Source organism: Nanorana parkeri, unplaced genomic scaffold (genome assembly GCF_000935625.1).
Source record: "Nanorana parkeri isolate BGI_ZX_2015 unplaced genomic scaffold, ASM93562v1 scaffold2276, whole genome shotgun sequence".
NCBI classification, from domain to species: Eukaryota; Metazoa; Chordata; class Amphibia; order Anura; family Dicroglossidae; genus Nanorana; species Nanorana parkeri.
The window spans coordinates 114,494-131,725 of record NW_017308544.1 but is presented as its reverse complement, the minus strand read 5'-3'; the positions used below and the strand labels follow the sequence as shown (position 1 = coordinate 131,725).

The following is a 17,232-nucleotide window of genomic DNA, read 5'->3' as shown; positions in this document are numbered from 1 at the left end:
ATGTGACAGCATAGAGTATGTAGCAATATATTATTCTGCATTGCTGTATAATGTACTGCTGGCATATGTAGTCCCTCTACAGCTTGGCATCAGTGGCAGAACTGCTAGGTGCCCAGCATTTGCAGCTATGACCGGGCCCTGCCGTACACCACAGTTCTAATATTATTAGTCTGTATTGTTTTAGAAAAACTGTCACATGACACAAAAAAAAGGTAAGGGTAATTGGTATCGGCGAGCACTTGAGGAAAAATATTGGTACTTGTACTAGGCCTGGAAAAAATGGTATCGGGGCATTCCTATTAAATATGAATGTTTTATAATCTTCAATCCACCAAGCAGCAATATCTTTTGGCTCCTTCACATGTGTACCTGTTGGTTACAGAGCTCTGTAGCTGAAGGCAAAATTTGAACGCACAAACAAATCAATCAATATTGTACATATGATGTATGTTTATTTATATGTTTGTGCAGAGGCGGCTCTCTAATTAGGCAAATTAGGCGGTCGCCTTAGGCCTCACAAGGGCCTCGCGGCCGCCTAATTTGCCTAATACATTGCAGGGCACCTTAGCGCTGCGGCTGCTATACAGGCCGGACACAATCAGCTTGATTGTGTTCGGCTCGGCCGACCCGCTGTGCCCGATGCAGAGCGTCAGGCACTAGCCTGCCGACGCTATGGATCAGCCTGCTCAGTCACCTGCTCCCTCCGTGTAGATCTGCTCTGCTGTTTTGAGCAGAGAAATTACAGCCTGAGAGAGGTGAATCGGCCGCTGGGGAGAGGTGTCCTTTACAGTGCCAGGAGCAGCAGGTGAGGGTCCTTGCAGTCTGTGTTGCAGGCACTGAGACAGGCAGCTAAAGTCAGATGATGTGTTGTTACAGTTTTAGATGTGACTGTCAGCGGAGTGCACAGAGATGGGCCAGTGCGTGGGACAGTGAGGGATCTGTTCGGGGGGATAGATCTTGCTGCCTGCAGGATACGGCTACGCGTTTCGAGGAGGTTTCCTATTTGTCAAGCCACAGAAAGGTACCCGAGGGTCACGGAGCCGATCGCGGCTCACTGCTTTCCCGTCTCAGCCGCCGCGGCTCAGCCTGGCCAGCTGAGTTTGTGACATCGGCTGACACCTCGTTCTCCCACTCCGGTCCGGTCAGACACCCACTCTCTTCCCACCTGCCAGCTGTGGACATCGCATCAGACAGACCGTGGAGAATATCCTGTGAGAGACACCAGGGCACATAGGCTCACATCCCAACTGTAAGTCATTAATTTGTCCCCTTCCATATGACAAACCAGTTTTGGGTGTCCGTATTGTAAACTGTTATGCATTTTCGCTAGCTTAGCACATTGGGCCATCACTCTAATCATAGGTAGTTGCGCTCCTCAAAAAACGTGTTTTTGTTTGTCCCGTACACAAGATGTCACAGTTTCAGGCAGATAGGGGCAGCCCCGGGGCCCTGGAGAGGAATAAGTGAAGGAGGACCTTCTGCTGTGTGAGCACAATCACGGCATTCAGAGTGTGCGGGTGTCTGTGCGGCTACAGGTACGTGGCTTGAGGGGTTAATCAGGGCCGGTACTAGTGTGGGAGTGTTGAAGGAAGAGACAGTGCCGATAGTCTCTGAACTGTCAGATCACTGTCTCCTGTCCCGGTGGAGCTGCGTAACGGGGAGGGGGGGAAGAAAGTGAGTGAGTGCAATTCTTAGGCTGATTTTAGCTCTTGCTGTGAGGACCTGTAAGGAATAAGGTGACCAGATTCCCTTGTGTCCATGATTTATGCAGAACCCCTTCAAGGGAATCTGGTCACCTTATTCCTTACAGGTCCTCACAGCAAGAGCTAAAATCAGCCTAAGAATGACACAGAACAGAAGAATATTCAGCGCTCTCAGATGGATGGGGAATGTATATGATGGGTGAGCTGTATGGTATGCAGCCCTAAAAAAACAGGAGGAGAATGCCTGTAAACAATACAACAATAAGAACACACAAGGGCGCAATAAGCTGAATGGTGTATATTCTAAAGACTATCTGTCTCTATGTCAAAAAAGGTGGTGCACTTACATATAAATGCAGGAACTGGACGAAGGGCAGCCTTAATGGAGGATCGGGTTGACCAATATGTATTGCTCCACGATGCTGGTGTATGGAGTATACGGCCAGAAAGTGCCTGCCATGTCCCGAGGTCTTAGTACCAACATTAGTATCACCTTTCCTTGGCCACTTGCCGCCCCGACAGCACCTTTCCACCACCGCTGTCAGACGACTTATATGCTGCTAACTCCAACAGGACTCACAGGCATGGACACCAAGTGCCGATATTGAATCCAGCACTGCACTGACTCTCCATTAAGATCCATCCGATCGCACACACGGCAGGAACACAGACCGAGTCCTTGCTCTTCATCCCTCCTCTGCCTTATATATACACACACACACACGCACACACATTATATTGCCAAAAGGATTGGGACACCCCTCCAAATCATTAGATTCAGGTGTTCTGTGAAATGTTCTTGCTACTAAATATTCCACAGACACCTGTTAGTGGTATTATAACAAAGTGGAAGCAACTGGGAACAACAGCAACTTAGCCACGAAGAGCGGGGCCAGCGCATGCTGAAGCGCACCGTGCGCAGAAGTCGCCAACTGTCTGCAGAGTCAATAGCTACAGACCTTAAACTTCGTGAGGCCTTCAGATTGGCACAACAACAGTGTGTAGAGATCTTCATGGAATAGGTTTCCATGGCCGAGCAGCTGCATCCAATCATTACATCACCAAGTGCAATGCAAAGCGTCGGATGCCGTGGTGTAAAGCACGCCGCCACTGGACTCTAGAGAAGTGGAGACGTGTTCTCTGGAGTGACAAATCACGCTTCTCTGTCTGGCAATCCGATGGGCGTGTCTGGGTTTGGTGGTTGCCAGGAGAACGGTACTTGCCTGACTGCATTGTGCCAAGTGTAAAGTTTGGTGGAGGGGGGATTATGGTGTGGGTTTGTTTTTCAGGGGTTGGGCTTGGCCCCTTAGTTCCAGTGAAGTGAACGCTTAACCTTCCTGGTGGTAATCCCGAGTGTGGCTCGGGGTTAATTTTCAGTACGAAAAGCGGTAACCCCGAGGCACACTCGGGATTACACTGTGCGTCACTTACCTTGTCCCTACGAGCCCGCTGTGTCCTCCGGCCGATGCCGGCATCCGTCTTCCGGGTTCCATCCCTTGCGAGTGCCCACGTCGTAGGGGGGCAGAACCGTTGGGAAATTCAAAAGTAAAAAAAAAAAAGAAAAAACGCCAAAAAAAAAGGAAAAAGATAGTGAGATAATCAGACCGCCAGGGAGGTTAAGGCATCAGCATACCAAGACATTTTGAACAATTTCATGCTCCCAACTTTGTGGGAACAGTTTGGGGATGGCCTCTTCCTGTTCCAACATGACGGCACACCGGTGCACAAAGCAAGGTCCATAAAGACATGGATGAGCAAGTTTGGGGTGGAGGAACTTGACTAGCCTGCACAGAGTCCTGACCTCAACCCGATAGAACACCTTTGGGATGAATTAGAGCGGAGACTGCGAGCCCGGCCTTCTCCTCCAACATCAGTACCTGACATCACAAATGTGCTTCTGGAAGAATGGTCCCATAGACATTCACATACACATTCCCATAGACACATTCCTAAACCTTGTGGACGCCTTCCCAGAAGAGTTGAAGCTGTTATAGTGGCAAAGGGCGGAGCCAACCCAATATTGAACCTACGGACTGATGTGCCTTAAATTACTGATGAACAACTGAATCTTAAATAAGTGTTGGGTTTATTTACAAATAGGGATATACAGACATTCTAATTGCAATTAAGGGAATTGGAGAGGGGGTTGGAGAGGGGTCAGGATACTACAGATAGCTACACCATTCTCTCACTCATTCATACATGCCATGGGGTTTTTCTCCTGTTCTCAGAACACGCCTCTCCAGCAGGTCTCAGCGAATCACACTCTTGATTGCAGAGTTCAGAAAGACTTGTCTTGTCCAAAGGTCTTGCTGGTGAGCTAGGTTAGTGTCACACAGGAAGAAGGTTCCATCATATGCCCCTGCCCCCATCCCAGCATATATGCCTGGGTGACACAGGTGAGGGCAGTAAATACCAGCAGGGGGTTGGGCTTGCCCCAGGACATGACAGTCCAGCAGATCTCCTTTGATCAGTGGCCAGCCCCAGGAACCCTTTGATGGTCTTCATTTGCATATCAAACAGCCATGGGCAGTTCATGATATCAATGAACCTTTCCATCAAAGCTGTATCATAGATGTCAATTTTTTTAGGTTCCAACATTCCTGGTCTTGTGCCTATATTGGCACACACAATCAAAAAACAAGCCACAGAAATTGATATCTGCATTACTCCCGTCCTGCATAGCGGCCTTTCTTCGGAGACAGTTTCTTCGCCAACATGGGCAGGCATAGACAGAGCAGGAACCCATTCATTCAACAGTCACACACTATTCCCCATGGATATTAATAAACAACAAATCACCAATATCCCTCGTGATAATCATAGGAAAATCTACATATCATACATTTATATCACACATATAACATTACACCATGCTAATTAACTTGGTCACTTAACCAGATTGTCATTTCACTACAAACTACTCTTGCTCGTCAGCTGCCTTATATGACTGGAATAAGGGCAAGCTCAATTCAGCAATATGTAATGCTCTGTGCATTACAGTGGCCCACACGTCCAATCCAGCTGAATTCTACTTCTCATAAAATCTCATTAAATGAAAGGTACATTCACCATTTGAGTAAATCAATCACCACATGCTACAAATGTCTGGTATACACATCAACCATTTCCAGCAGGCTGTATAATTTTTCCTGTTTGTCATTTCGCATTCTTACCCAAGTACAATAGGTGCTGCAAGAGACCTATTATGTGGCTATTCAAAGACTCAAAGATGTGCCTGAAGATTGAATAGACATGGTCATATCAAACTACTGGCACTTAGTTTTTAGCACTTCAGTATGGCTTTTATATTGATAGGAACTTCTGTTTCCTCCAACTTCCACTCACTGATTTTATGGTGCAAGTAAGAGGGGAAAAAAACAAAAACACTCAGCAATATGGTGATCTCGGGGATTACTTAAAGTTTATGCAAGACAAGCACATGTGTTCTTCTATTCTCCATGGCAGACCTTCCCCCATGCAGACTTCTAGCTGATATCTGTGGGCATTTAAATGGGGGCAATGTCATTTTGGTTCCAATACTCTGCCACACCCTGAGAAAAATCCAAGTCACTCCTTTTTTTTCTAGCTAGGCAGTGTCTAAGATCGATCTATCAATAATTATGTGCAAGATGAACGCTATGAATGTACTCCAATTGCCACCACAAGTTTGGCCTGCTGCTACTTCTCCAGGGTCCCAAATTTGGATATGTAGTTTCGCCTCATTACGGATCCTGGAAATAAACATCAAGAGCAGTATCATTATTCTTAGCAGTCAATACCTTTCTACACCTACATATAACTCCACTAATATGCCTAGGTTTAGACCAGACTCTCATCTTAATCTATCCTAGCTGGGGGGCATTTGTAAGTCACACAAAAAGAAAAAGAAAAACAAAAACAATGGTTTCTTAGTGTAACTATAATGTTTTCTAACAAATTCCCCCATTTGGTACCATGCTACACTGGTACCATACTAACTAGAAAATAATTAATTGGGCAAAGAACTTTGAAGTTAATTGCATCCCCATGCAGTGGGACAAAAAAAACTTTAAAGAAAAATACCTTGTTCATTTAAAAATGTTAACAAGGAAAACAAAAAAAATTAAGCTAGAAGAAAAAGAAAAATGTTCTGCTGACCATTAACACATCACCGACAGACTGTCAAATACACTAACACCATCTCCCAAATCAACTTTTGTTCTGGTGTGTGAACAAAGACATCCCGAGACCTCTTCCTGTGAGCTCCATTGAAAGAGCAAATGCTATTCACACCTAGAAACACAAAAGGTTAAGGGGGGGAAACAAAAACATTAAATGCATATCACAGTGGGACAGTATACATCAATGTTTTAACCAACAAATGCCTGACTGTTTAATTGTTTGCAAACAATTACTAATTATTGAGCTCATGATACCACGTGGTGACTATGAAGACCTTTTGAAACTGATCTAACTCATGCTTAACTAAATGTAGTCAGTACTGTACTTCTACTCCACATAAAACCTGTGAATAAAACAAAAACATTAGTGTTTAGCCAGCTTGACTAAGCCGTCTTTAGTGGCTCCTGAAAAAGAAACACAAAAACAATTTTTACACACAATTATCATAACAATCAAATCCTTATTCCCTAAGCCTTGTCCTGTTATCTGTATGGCTAGAATATAAGTCCCATATTTTTCCTAAACTAAGCAGGCATTGTTCATAAAGTTTGCCATATTATGAATGAAAAATGGTAATGCAATTTGGGACCAACTGCATACCAGCCAAAATGGAAGATTAGCCCAGGGTGCAAACATTGGTATGCTTGTCCCCCCTTGCTGTTGGCTATGTGGAGTGGTGGGGGCCATTGTTATCTGTAATCTCCTCCTTTTGCCCCTCAGTCTTTCCTGACTCCCCAAGGCTGTTATCCATCACATCAGGCTCCTGTGATATGTCCTCATTGTCCTGGGTGGCGGTGCTCATCTGAGATATACTTTCATCATCCTGTATCAAGCTGGAAATATCGGGGTTCTACAAAATCTCTGAATGTGCCCTGGTCTGTGACATTTGTAACACCTGATGAATTTCCTCCTTCTTGTACCCCTGCTCACTACTGATATATCTGCATCTGATCCATAACCGTCACTGGATTCTTCACACCAGTCTCTAAGTATATTGATAAAGCTCTGGTATGAATTGGCATTTCTGAGGGCAATCCTATTAGGATGGTTCACATCACATATATTGGCCATTGAATATATGAAGCTTGGATCATCAGCAGACATACCAGGACAGTTATACACACTTCTGTACAGTGAAAGATATTGGTTACAGAACAATATAGGGTCATCTCCTCTTCTAAATCTCATTCTTTGCAACGCATTAATCCCTCTATCATCACGACTATTCAACACTATTGCTTAACATAACTATAGACCAGTTCCATTTCACAAACGTACACTCACCACAAGATACAACTATTAGTATAAAAGCTATTGTACTGCCAATACACACTCCCAAGTGAACAAGACACCAATGTCTTTACACATATGCACAATCAGTCTGAACTCAAGTCAAGATTGCAAACAAACAAAATACAAATTGTTCTCTACACAGAATCCACACTTTCCTCGGCTTTAACGCTCATTAACGTACAGCATTCAATACTTTATCCACTATTACAACTTCACATACACTCAAGGACAACAAACAATTAGAACTTTTGCATATTCAATGAACAACTCACCACACTTTCACTCCTTCTATGTAGTCCAAGATCCAGCTGACTTCACCACGTGATCCGTGCAACAGGTCTGGTCTGTTCTTTCAGCAACTTGAATTAGAGCAATTCCGTCTTGTAGGTTCTATGTGGATTTAGGAATTTCCACACTCTTTCTGGGGTGCAAAATGTAGAATGTGCTCTGATTTGTGGGTGCCTTAAATTACTGATGAACAACTGAATCCTAAATAAGTGTTGGGTTTATTTACAAATTGGGATATACATACATTCTAATTACAATTAAGGGAATTGGAGAGGGGGTTGGAGAGGGGGTCAGGATACTACAGCTAGCTACACCATTCTCTCACTCATTCCTACATGCCATGGGTTTTTCTCTGTTCTCAGAACACGCCTCTCCAGCAGGTCTCAGCGAATCACATTCTTGATTGCAGAGTTCAGAAAGACTTGGCTTGTCCAAAGGTCTTGCTGGTGAGCTAGGTTAGTGTCACACAGGAAGAAGGTTCCATCATATGCCCCTGCCCCCATCTCAGCATATATGCCTTGCTGACACAGGTGTGGGCAGTAAATACCAGCAGGGGGTTGGGCTTGCCCCAGGACATGACAGTCCAGCAGATCTCCTTTGACCAGTGTCCAGCCCCAGCAGCCCTTTGATGGTCTTCATTTGCATACCAAACAGCCTTTGAAACACTTCCTGCCACCAACCTTTGACACACGCCTTATAATAATCTCCACCCCTTGCCTCACGACCGACTTGGGAATGAGCTAGACCGAGTGTCACGCCTTCTCCCGCTTCTCTTCCCCTCTTCACTCTACCCCCCTTCCCCCCTACTGTTTTGTCTCTATTCTAGCTTTTTCTCCTTCCTTGTCTGTTCCGGACTGTGGTGGCAGTAGCCCCGCAAGTGCCAGTCCCAACCCTGTTTAAGTAATAATTGGGCAATTGCTAAAAGTATGCCTTGTCTACTGTTGTTACAACTGTACTGCATCGTTTAACTAGTACTTTACTGGAAAAATAAAAAAACTTTTTGAAACTAAAATTGTAAAAAATCAGATATTTCTATAATCTGAAATGTATAACTTTCTGATGATGGATAGGACTTCTCTCCTGGGCTATTCCTCCAGTGTCCAATGAAATGTGTCTTTTGAATGAATTGTCCCTTACATTGATTTCATGGAAACAGCTTTTTCACCATTGTGGACCTTCTGGTGCTGAATTAGACTAATCTTATGTGTGAACTTCTTGTCACATTCTAAACATTGAAATGGTTTCTCTCCAGTGCGAATCCTCCAGTGAACCTTAAGCTGAGGTTTGCTGGTAAAACATTTGTCACATTCTGAACACCTGTATGTTTTCTCTGCAGAGTGGATCCTCTGGTGTTGAGTAAGATAATGCTTAAGTGAGAATCTCTTGTCACATTCCGAACATCTAAAAGATTTTCCTCTAGTGTGAGTCTTCTGGTGATCAATAAGCAGAGATTTCCTGGTGAAACATTTGTCACATTCGTAACACCTGTATGGTTTCTCTCCAGTGTGAATCCTCTGGTGTTCAATAAGAATTCTTTTTTTTATGAAGCTGAAGTCACATTCTGAACATTTATATGGTTTCTCTCCAGTGTGAATCATCTGGTGTTCAGAAGACATGTGCACTGCCAAAAAATTCGTTTCGTTTCGTTTCGTTTTTAATTCGGATTTGTGTTATTTCGTTTTTCAGGATTCGGGTGTGAAAGTCAATTCGGTTTCGGAATTCGGATTCGGACGAAATTCGGTAGCGTTAGTACGAACGTTCGTTTCGTTTTCTGTTCTTATTCGTTTCTTATTCGTTTCTTATTTGTTTCGTTCGTTTGCAGCCAAAGTGACATTTGAGGGGGGAAAAATATTTTTCTCCTTCTCTAATGTCACTTTGCTCCAACGAACGAAACGAATAAGAAACGAATAAGAACAGAAAACGAAACGAACGTTCGTGCGAACGCTACCGAATTTCGGAAATGGAAATTCGGATTCGTTTGCATTCGTTATGTCTGTAATTCGGAATTCGGATACATCCGAATGTCCGAATTTACGAAAATTTGTCCGAATTTCGATTCGGAATGAAACGAATCGTACATGTCTAGTGTTCAGTAAGTTTTATCTTTCGTGTGAAGCACTTGTCACATTCTGAGCATTTAAATGGTTTCTCTCCAGTGTGAGTCCTCTGGTGAACAGTGAGCTCTCCCTTAGTTGTGACGCACATAGCACATTCTGAACATTTATATGGTTTCTCTCCAGTGTGACTCCTCTGGTGTTCAGTAAGTGTTATCTTTTGCGCAAAGCTCTTGTTACATTCTGAGCATTTAAATGGTTTCTCTCCAGTGTGAGTCCTCTGGTGAATAGTGAGCTCTTCCTTAGTTTTGAAGCATTTACCACACTCTGAGCATTTAAATGGCTTCTCTCCAGTGTGAGTCCTCTGGTGAATAGTAAGATCTCCCTTAGTTGTGAATCACTTACCACACTCTGAGCATTGAAATGGCTTCTCTCCAGTGTGAATCATCTGGTGTTCAGTAAGCTTTATCTTTTGTGTGAAGCTCTTGTCACATTCTGAGCATTTAAATGGTTTCTCTCCAGTGTGAGTCCTCTGGTGAATAGTGAGCTCTGCCTTAGATGTGAAGCACTTACCACACTCTGAGCATTTAAATGGCTTCTCTCCAGTGTGAGTCATCTGGTGAATAGTGAGCTCTGCCTTAGATGTGAAGCACTTACCACACTCTGAGCATTTAAATGGCTGCTCTCCAGTGTGAGTCCTCTTGTGAATAGTGAGCCCTGCCTTAGTTTTGAAGCACTTACCACACTCTGAGCATTTAAATGGCTTCTCTCCAGTGTGAGTCCTCTGGTGAATAGTGAGCTCTGCCTTAGTTGTGAAGCACTTACCACACTCTGAGCATTTAAATGGCTTTTCTCCAGTGTGAGTCCTCTGGTGTCCAATAAGATGTATCTTTTGCGCAAAGCTCTTGTCACATTCTGAGCATTTAAATGGTTTCTCTCCAGTGTGAGTCCTCTGGTGAATAGTGAGCTCTGCCTTAGCTTTGAAGCACTTACCACACTCTGAGCATTTAAATGGCTTCTCTCCAGTGTGAGTCCTCTTGTGAATAGTGAGCTCTGCCTTAGTTTTGATTCACTTACCACACTCTGAGCATTTAAATGGCTTCTCTCCAGTGTGAGTCATCTGGTGAATAATCCGGGATAATGCAGCTTTGTCTTTCCTCCGCACATCACAGAGATATTTGATCACCACTGGAGAAAAGTTTCAGCCTGTCTAAGAGGCTCGTTGATGACGGTGATAGGCAGCAGTAAAGTATCACCATGATGTGCAGAGAAAAGGCCGGAAAGAAGAGCGGGGAGGGATTTCAAGGTTACACACAGACATCCATGGTAGGAAACCTAGGATCCTGATAGACAGGTCATAGGATATGTGAAGGCGAGGGAAGACGAGGAGGAGGGAGGGGGAGCTGGCTGTGAGTAAGAACAGAACACACAGAGGACAAACAAAGCACAAGGATTTGGTGGAATGTACAACATGGGGGAGGGGGGAACACAGAGAGCAGAGAATACTGTGACAGATAAGAGTTCTCTATATGTACAGTGCGAGGAGCAGAGGAAGAGCCATGGAGGAGGAAAACGATTCCGGGGGACAAAGTGTATCACATGGGTTGGACTCGATGGACCTGTATCTTTATTCAACCTCAACAACTAAGTAACTTTGTATCCAAAACCCAGAAACTATTCATGTGACAAATGGAAATTAACGGATCAATGAATGAATGTATCCGGTGGTCTGTCCTCCGTGTGCTGCGTTCTCATTGACATCATCCAGTTCCATTCACACCGGCCCACGCGCTGAAATGCATGAACACCCGTGTGGAGAGTATGTATCACACATGTATTACAATGTATCACACTGTTTACAATAAAATAAAATAAAACTTTATTAAAATATCCCAAAATGACACTTTATTTAACTCTATGCGGTGAGGTGTGTTGTGCAAAAATGCTGCAATTTTATATGATCCGTGTCAGCGCAGTGTTATGTTGTGAACAGGGCACAGAGTGTACAATTGTTTTCTGTTTGCTCTTGCATTGAGCATGCTTGGTCTATACCACTGGTCCCATGGCAGACCATGGTTCTATCTGGACTGTGATTGGCAACAAGCATGGGTACCTAATCCTCCTCAGTCATTCGTTGCTAGGACCATGATGTTCCTACCAACCAATGACATAACCTTTGTTCCCCACCAGAAGAGTATTGTCTTCGATGTAAGGGGGCAGTCCAACAGGAACAACGGTAGAGTGTTGTCTGCCATCCTGCCCTGCAGCCTGCCCTGCCTCTCAACTCTTCCCAGCCCTATCACCCAGTTCTTCCAGGCACCACCTCCCGTCTCCTCCAAGCCCTACCACCCAGCTCTCCCCGGCACAACCTCCCATCTTCTCCCAGGCCTACCGCCCGGCTCTTCCCAGCACCACCTCCCTTCTCCTCCCCGGCCTACTGCCCAGCTCTTATTTGATCAAGAAACACCGCGCTATCTCCCCCCTCTATGCAACAAACAAACTTAATAGATCCATAAAACAAAGGTATTGCCATCAGAAAAAATTCAACAAATATAAAGTGCTAGACACATACATAAAACCATCATGTGAAAAAAGTGTATAATAAACCCCCATAAAATCTTGTATTTAAAAAAAAAATCCATGTCGCCGAGTCATCAGTGGTGGAAAGTGTTAACTAAATACCCCAATTTAAATAATTCATGTGTTAGATATAAGATATTAGATACCGCCCAGCTCCTCCAGGCACCACCTCTTGTCTCCTCCCAGCCCTACCACCCAGTTCCTCCCGGCACCACCTCCCATCTCCTCCCAGTCCCACTGCCCAGCTCCTCCAGGCACCACCTGCCAACTCTTCCCAGCCCCCTGACCCAGCTCTCCCAGTCACCACCTCCAAGCTTCTACCAGCCCCACTGCCCAGCTCCTTCCAACACTGCCTCCTGGCTGTTCCCAGCCCCACCACCCAGCTCCTCCCAGCACCACCTCCTGTATCCACCCAGCCCCACTGCCCAGCTCCCCCAGGCACCACCTCCCGGCTCCTCCCAACCCCGCTGCCCAGCTCTTCCCGGCACTGCCTCCTGGCTTCTCCGAGCCCCATTGCCAACTCCTCCATTCATCACCTCCTGGCTATTCCCAGCCCCACCTCGCTGGCTCTCCAGGCACCACTTCCCAGCCCCATCACCAGCTCCCCCTGGAACCACCTCCTGGCTTCTCCCAACGCCGCTGCCCAGCTCTTCCCGGCACTGCCTCCTGGCTTCTCCCAGTCCCACTGCCCAGCTCCTCCAGACACCACCTTCCAGCTTCTCCCAGTCCCACTGCCAACTCCTCCAGGCATCACCTCCTGGCTTCTCCCAGCCCCACTGCCCAGCTCCTCCAGGCACCACCTCCCATTGCCCAACTCCTCCAGGCACAGCCTCCTGGCCCCACTGCCCAACTCCTCCAGGCACAGCCTCCTGGCTTCTCCCAGGCCCACCACCCAGCTCCTCCAGGCACCACCTCCCGGCCCCACTGCCCAACTCCTTCAGGCACAGCCTCCTGGCTTCTCCCAGGCCCACTGCCCAGCTCCTCCAGGCACCACCTCCCGGCCCCACTGCCCAGCTCCTCCAGGCACCACCTCACAGCTCTTCCCGGATCCATAGCAAATGCCACAGCAATGTAAAGGAGCATTCTAAGTGCCTGTTTACACCAATACAGTGCATTAATTTCACAAGTCTGTGCAATTAATGCACGCTACTGTGCGTTACACTGCAGCAGGTGCATTGGCAGACATTTGATCAATGAAGGGGGCACTCCGATGGGAACAACCAATGTAAGGGGGCACTCTGACGGGGCAACCAATGTAAGGGGGCAAACTAGAAAAAACATGGTACCTGCATGAATCTATAACTAGCCTTTACGGCAGGGGGCACATTGGGAAGGCTTACAACAATATAAAACACAGAAAATCCCCAGCTCAACTGCCAGCTAAAATCAGAGGTTTTAGTTGCACAAACTTTTGGCCAAAAATATGTAGAAGCCACACCGCCGCGCCAAGGCACCTCTGCAAAGTGTGGTCCTAACTCTATGTATCCGAGTCTCCAAGTGTGAGCATATTAATGAAGTCGATAAATTACATGCAGGTGTACCTGGAGGTAGCCAACTCCTCCTAATAAGGTGCAGGGACGCACGGGAGGCCCAGCAACCAAAAATGCACGCTGGGGCTCCAGTGCGTCCTCTCAACCAAAAATAGTCAACCTAGAAAAAACATGGTACCTGCATGAATCTATAACCGGCCTTTACGGCAGGGTGCACATTGGGAAGGCTTACAACAATACAAAACACAGAAAATCCCCAGCTCAACTGCCAGCTAAAATCAGAGGTTTTAGTTGCACAAACTTTTGGTCAAAAATATGCCGCCGCGCCAAGGCACCTCTGCGAGTTGGCTACCTCCTGGTACACCTGCATGCAATTTATGGACTGCATTAATATGCTCACACTTGGAGACTCGGATACATAGAGTTAGGACCACACTTTGCAGAGGTGCCTTGGCGCGGCGGTGTGGCTTCTACATATTTTTGGCCAAAAGTTTGTGCAACTAAAACCTCTGATTTTAACGCATAATGTTGACAGGGCAATTTGTTTGGTTGCAGGCCGGCTGGCAGGTGAAGCTGGGGATTTTCTGTGTTTTGTATCAATGTAAGGGGGCACTCCGACAGGGAGAACCAATGTAAGGAGGAACGCTGATGAAGAAAAGCAATGTAAGGGGCACTCTGATGGGAAGATTTAATGTAAGGGGCACTCTCAAAGGGACACCTAATGTAAGGGGACACTCTCATGGAGACAACTAATGTAAGGGAGCACTTTGAAGGGTACAACTAATCCAAGGGTGTCTCTGATGGGGACAACTGATATAAAGGGGCATTCTAATGTGGAGAATGAATGATAGGGGGCACTCTGATTGAGAAAACTGATGTAAGGAGGCAATCTCATGGGGACACCTAATGTAAGGGGACCAGTCTCATGGGGACACCTAATGTAAGGGGACCAGTCTTATGGGGACATGTGATGTAAGGGGGCAGTCTCATGGGGACACCTAATGTAAGGGGACCAGTCTTATGGGGACATGTGATGTAAGGGGGCAGTCTCATGGGGACACCTAATGTAAAGAGACACTCTGATGGGTACACCTAATGGAAAAAGGGCACTCTAGTGGGGACACCTAGCTTAAAGGGGCACTCTTCTGGGGATATTTGATGGAAGGAGGCACTCTGAGGGGGACACCTATCTAAGGGGACACTCTAATGGAGAGAACTGATGTAAGGGGACACTGTGATGGAGAGAACTGATGTAAGGGGACACTCTGATGGAGAGAACTGATGTAAGGGGACACTCTGATGGAGAGAACTGATGTAAGGGGACACTCTGATGGAGAGAACTGATGTAAGGGGGCACTCTGATGGAGAGAACTAATGTAAGGGGACACTCTGATGGAGAGAACTAATGTAAGGGGACACTCTGATGGAGAGAACTGATGTAAGGGGACACTCTGATGGAGAGAACTGATGTAAGGGGACACTCTGATGGAGAGAACTAATGTAAGGGGGTACTCTGATGGAGAGAACTGATGTAAGGGGACACTCTGATGGAGAGAACTGATGTAAGGGGACACTCTGATGGAGAGAACTGATGTAAGGGGACACTCTGATGGAGAGAACTGATGTAAGGGGGTACTCTGATGGAGAGAACTAATGTAAGGGGGTACTCTGATGGAGAGAACTGATGTAAGGGGACACTCTGATGGAGAGAACTGATGTAAGGGGACACTCTGATGGAGAGAACTGATGTAAGGGGACACTCTGATGGAGAGAACTGATGTAAGGGGACACTCTGATGGAGAGAACTGATGTAAGGGGACACTCTGATGGAGAGAACTGATGTAAAGCGCACTCTCATGGGGAAAACTTATGTAAGGGGCACTCTGATGGATGCTGTACATTTCTCTTTCGTTCATTGAAGGACACGGCTGAGATCTTGATCTCTGTACCAAAGTGTTATATTGCCACTTGCAGGAGTAGGATGCTAGGCACAAAAAAAAAGCTTGGCTCTGAGGGAGGCTCCTGCTGGTGGCCACACTCCCATCCAAGTAAGCTCACTTTTTTTGCCTAGTGGGGATCTTTGTTCCTATTTTTGTCATCCCAGGTAGGCTATTTTTTCTTCACTTTGATCTTCAATCAACAGCTGAGCTGGGTGACCGGCTGGATAATATAGATCCTTGTAGTCTCCCCGGCTTAGCCATTGAGCGCACACAATTCTCTGCCTGAGAGAGCAGAATTGGCTGTGAGAGCCCTGAGGAAATGTGGGGCAGTCTGAGAGATATCTCAAGGGAGATGCATATGACTGACTGGCCGCTGGGCTTGTTTGTCACAGTATCTCCCCCAGGCTAACAGGGTCCCTATCTAGGTGGGAGACTTGCTGCTTGGGAAATAGTACTCTGGAGTACTTCACCTGACAGGTAAGTTCTGTGGCGTAGTTTGCCTGACAGATAAGCATACTCCCCTTTATTTATACACTTAGTCGTGTCTGTGGGGAGTAGTATTTGAGCACTTTTCACCCTCATTTATATGTGCAGTATGACTGGCAGAGAAGTAACAGCTCCCACCATCCCCTCTCTCTGATAGATAGTTTCAGTCAGCCTCCTCTCCCCTCCTTCTACACACCCGGCCTTCTGAGGTGATGCTGCTTCTCATGTCGTAGCTGTGTTATTTATTTACATTTTACAGAGTGACTGCAGTGTTCACATGGCACTGCAGACACGCCCTCCACCCGCAGTACGATTGGCCGCATAGGAACTATAGTACATGCACAATGTTTTTACGATAGCACCGTACTGGAACGCAGGGCATTTTATCACCATGTGTTCCTATGCGGCCAATCACACTTCGGGTGGGGGGCATGTCTGCAGTGCCATTGACTTGAATGGCACTGCCACGCCCCAGAACGCAAGTAGACGTTATGTATGCGATCCCTTGCATTCTGGGCAGGGGACATTGCGGTAGATGTATGGACTGGTGCAAACAAGCCCTTATGGGAGAGGCAGGACTTTTTTTTTGTGACAGAGCGGCACTGATTCCACTGTCATCAGTGGTTACTATGTGCGTGTGTGCAAATCCCTGCTTCTGAGGTAGAAGGTGACATCACTGGCTCTGCTTCGAGGGACTTTTCTTTCAGCACATAGGAGGACGCAGTGGCTGGGCATATATCTACTGCTCCCATTGTGAGTATATTTTTGTATTCAAGTCTAATCAATCAAAAGGTTTATCTGCACCAGGGAACGCGCCCGGTTGTTCTTTGATTATTGAATGTTTTGTATCTCAGTGCAGACCTTTTAGCGAAGTGGTGAGCCAAAGGGCCAATATCTGAAATGTTAAGGATAATTCTGAAAACCCCAACAGTATGCTGTATACTGTACCAGGTCACCATATTGCAAGGGGGCAACAATTAAATTTTCCATCAGTTTCAGAAAGTTACTTCATATTTACATATTGTCACATTTCCATTGCAAGCCATGAAAAGCCAAGTAAGTTATATTTAAATAAGGCAAAGACGTGGTTCAAAGAAGTAAAAAAAAGTCTTGTTTATTAAAGTTTCATCAAATCAAAATGTTTTTTGTTTTACTATATGAGTGTATCCAGGACAATGTTGTGTCAGAAGACTAAAGGTTTCCAAAAGAGAGAACACAGCAGAGGATGGTCATA

General features: G+C 45.9%; 1 pseudogene; it reads right to left on the bottom strand.

Annotated features, from left to right (window-relative positions):
• LOC108801276 overlaps positions 1-17,232 on the bottom strand; it is a 41,688-nt pseudogene that overhangs the window by 22,213 nt on the left and 2,243 nt on the right.